Source organism: Schistocerca serialis, chromosome 3 (genome assembly GCF_023864345.2).
Source record: "Schistocerca serialis cubense isolate TAMUIC-IGC-003099 chromosome 3, iqSchSeri2.2, whole genome shotgun sequence".
NCBI classification, from domain to species: Eukaryota; Metazoa; Arthropoda; class Insecta; order Orthoptera; family Acrididae; genus Schistocerca; species Schistocerca serialis.
In genome coordinates, this window is record NC_064640.1 from 598,822,958 (window position 1) to 598,827,444 (window position 4,487).

Below are 4,487 nucleotides of genomic sequence, written 5' to 3' on the forward strand. Positions count from 1 at the left end.
TGCAGTCTTGAAGAAGTAGTGTTGTCCTTCCAACGAAAAGACAGTGCTGACTCTTGACATGCAGACAGGTAGTGGGTCACAACAGAGCAAACCCACCACAGAGTCAGTCGAAGTTTTGAAGAATAATGGTAGGTAGGTCATCACAGAGTAGACCCACTGTAGTCCTGGTAGAGATTACGGTATTGGTGGGCCAACAGAGGTGCAGACCCACTGTAGTCCTGGTAGAGATTGTGGTATTGGTGGGCCACCAGAGGTGCAGACCCACTGCAGTCCTTGTAGAAATAATGGTACTGGTGAGTCAGCAAAGGTGTAGACCCACTGTAGTCCTTGTAGAGATGGCCAGCAGCCATCTGCTGCGACTGTGCAGGAGCACAATCACCATCGAAGAGTCTTGCAGACAATATAGCAAGTCCATAACCACCACTTGTGCACTCACAAAGTTTTTGGAATTGTCCTTAGAACCAGCAATGCTGTTATCCAGTCCCTTGCTGAATTTTTAACACACGTGCAAACAGTAACAGTCCCTACTTCTCACATAGTGTCCATATACTATGACCAACAGAAACGTGTGCAGTGAAATGGAACTTACAAGTTACTTAATTTGATGAACTGGTGTCAATTACAATTTTATAACATAAGAATACAATTGCAAAGGTACAAAATACATCATTAAAGCACATAACAATACAGATAACATTTGTAGTACAGGCGTTACAAAAGAATCGAAATAAGATATACATCAGTGTTACAGGAATTATGACATAAGTTCATACATAAAAGATCAGAATAACTTTCGAAACATCAACTTCACACATGAGCATTAAAACAAAACAGAATAAATAATGTCTAAACATCTTTACAAAGAAAATAACATATTATCAGAAAAATTCTACAACATAACTCTTATTAGCTAAACACATTAAGACAGGAAAAACACAAATTCACATAGTGTAATAACACAAAAATACAGGACAGGGTTTGTTTTCAGTGTGACATTTGGTACTGCAGTCCACCCCAAAACTTCATTCCATATATCTTTCCTCTTATTTCAACATTTGTTTCCACCAAAAAAGTTCTATCCAAGCATGCTTTCTGTATTTATATGTTCACACATTTCTTACCTCATTATTTATTTTCCATTATCTTACCTCATCATTTATTTCCAAGAAAATCCTACCTAAACCTGTTGTCCCTAAACCCTACTTTTTTGCTCATATCCTCTTTCAAAATACTTTGTTGGCCAAACCATTTTCTTATAGCTTCTCAATGCATTTCTTCCAATTCATCACAACTCGTTCTCTCATGTAGCCTACCCCATCTTAAGCTAACTTAAATCTACGGAGCTCAGATGCTAAACTAAGGAACGAGGCAATGCAGCAGCACAAAACAATTAACACAAACAGCAATGATAAAAAATACAAATGGCAAAGCAAGCAACATAAATTAGCAAAGCAAATGCAATATTACAACTAATATAAGGCAATGCGCAGCAAACAAGAAAAATAAATTCGTAGTAAAACTGGCTTAACAGAGTAATATAAAGTGAAATTTAGTAGCACTATGCCTGGCAAACAGCAGCAGCAAATGCAATAACTTATATCTAAACATGACATAGCTCAAGCAGAAAAAATATTACACTAAAATGGCCATTTTTAATACCTATGTCACATCTTATCACTAGAGTGATGCATCACAAAAACTTACTCTGCAAAAAGTTACCAAGTCATTAAAAAAATTATTTATGCAATTCCTGTGAAGGGAAATGTCTATTTGTGCTCTCTTTTCTAAGAAAGTGCATCCTAAACGTATTCTTTACTGGGTCAGTAGACAGAAAATAGTGATATTAGTACATTTATTAAATTTTATAATAACCAATGCTGCAGTGCAGCTAGAAACTAGATACTAAAGAAAATGAGCAAATATGTACAAAGGAAGGCATGAAACATCATTCATTAGCCATATGTCATTTCATAAGGTAGTACAAAAATCTCTCATCTAGAAAGACAGTAGTCATAATCAGGTGTATAGACATAAAAATATTTATCGTCATTTCATTAGGCATTTCAGTAAATATCATAAATTAAGAGCTCCACAGTGTTATCATATGTTTTCAAGTTTGAGCTTGTCGTATTTGCGGTGCTTTCTACAAAGGAATGTCAATAGCGAGGATAATGGCCCCTTTTTTTTCCACCTGTGCCTATGAAAGGCACACACTAATGGCTTTTTTCCAGGTGACTGTCGCGTAGCTGGGTGCCCACGACTCATTACGTGAAGGTGGTCACTTAACTTTCTTACTGAAATATTTACGACACCAGTTTGCATTACAGTGACAGTCTCATATAAAAAATTTCAAAAGTCGAGAATTCGCGTTGCAAATGTGTAGAAACAAAATCCTATGAATATAACAGTGTTCAAAAAGTTTTTGTCGGCACTGTGATACATTCGCGCATTTACACACATTTCATAACTCTTAAAGTACGATTCTTGGTTTCCAACATCCTTTTCCACAAATCAGAGTCCCTAACCACTACTCATTATTCATATACGTATTCATCGACACTTCTTCAATGTTTCATCATAATAAATACGTGGCATAATCAAATTTCTCATATACGGTAGCATCATCTTATTGATAAACATACCTCAACAGCATAATACACATCATCGTCGTAAAAATAGCATCATAACACCTCAACCAAATCTCAAAAACGTCGTAGCTTTCTGCAATAATGTCAAAACCTAAAAAATTCTCTGCTCATTTCAATAGTGTCATCTACCTCAAACGTACTTTAAAATCATGCTCCCTTACCAAATACATCATTCAAAGCTCTCATAGTATCACAATGGTTCTGAAAAAATATGAACAGTTCACAAAGTACAGACAAAATACAATTTCATAAGCGTGAAGTTACCCAACTGTGTAATTGCGTAAACATCTGTCACTGATGTAGTAAACAAAATGTTTGTTTCTCTGTTAAATAATCAGATAGCTGTGTAATTTATGTGTTAGAGAAATATGGTACCGATTTGTAAAGTTGTATAAGCAAATACCATATTAGCTAGGGCTCCTTGTGCTTGCCAAACACATGGTACACAAAGTAAGCGTGTACCCCCCTGAGGATTAATGTAATTATACCCTCAGGTGTTAGATTACAGCAATGGAATGAAATGTATCACGGAAAACCTTTGTATCATTGTACTTCAAATATCTTTAAAAATAAATGATTTAAGTGCAAAATTAATCACTCAAATACGTGTCCTGTACCGCTAAATGTGCGTCTTGTTGTAAGATAATCTCTGTGGAAGTGTCATAGTTATTGTCCTCCGAAAGCTAAGTTCTGCAGAAGCCAATGTACTTACCTCATCATAAACAAAAGTGAAATGCTTTGCGTATAGATATCATAGTTATTACGCTTATTGCCGTGATGAAGAAAGTACTGTGCTGTAACGTATTGTTGTGCTACGGAAAAGGCAGTCTCATTGTAGCTACACCACAAAAGTTACTACTAAAACATGTTTTACTTTCCAGAATAATGCAGAAAAGCTGTGCAGATATAAAACAGAAACACCGCAAAAGCAACATTGTAAATTGTCACTCATTAGTAGCGTCGTGATAAAACCGTGTAGTTGTCACATAAACTAACCACTGTGTCATCTGGTATCTCACAGAAAGTACTTTAATTCCAGAAAGTATTTTCAAGTATGTTGCCTTAAAATCTCATTAGCAGTACCAGTATATGTTCTATGTATTTAAGCATTATAGTCATTAAGTAATCGTGCAACTAACAAGCAAGAATGTACACACACAATAACACTGTAATGTCTGTTCACTATAACAATGCATTCGTAATTTCTGTTTAAATAAGTTCTCTTGGTTCTTGATTGTATATTTAACTTCAAACATTGTTGCATGGTAACAGTTTCTATGTCTGACAATCCATACTAGAAATGTGAAGTGAAAAGTTTTATGGCTAAGACAAAGTTAAAAAGCAGATTATCTTTCAATAAACGGTTTTACATGTGAAATGTGGTGTAAACCTTTACTCTTCCTAGTACGCAGAGTTTCAGCTTCAGTGGAATTATCATGTGGTATATTGCACATCGGTAAAGAATGCTAAAATTTTTCTCAAGGTTAGCGTCTATGTAATTTTTCCCTGAGCCAGCCGGCGCACGTGGCTGCCTGCGGTGCGAATCATTGTCTGTCTCTTTGTTGCCGTGCGTCGTTATTGGGATTAGGAGACCTAACTTCTACAAATTCACCTTGTCGAGAGTGCCCTGCTCTCTTTGAATTCCGCCAGTTCTGATGGAATTCAGGTCTGTCGTTTTGTCGGTAGTTTACATAGTTTCTTGTTTGTTGGTCATGTGGTGGAGAATTTCTAGCGGAATCGTAACTGCGCGCTGAACTGTTGCGTCTGAAGTTATTCTGTCTCCCTTGATAATAATTGTTTTTGTTCCCATATTGTCTTTTTCTATGGTAATCTCTGTCA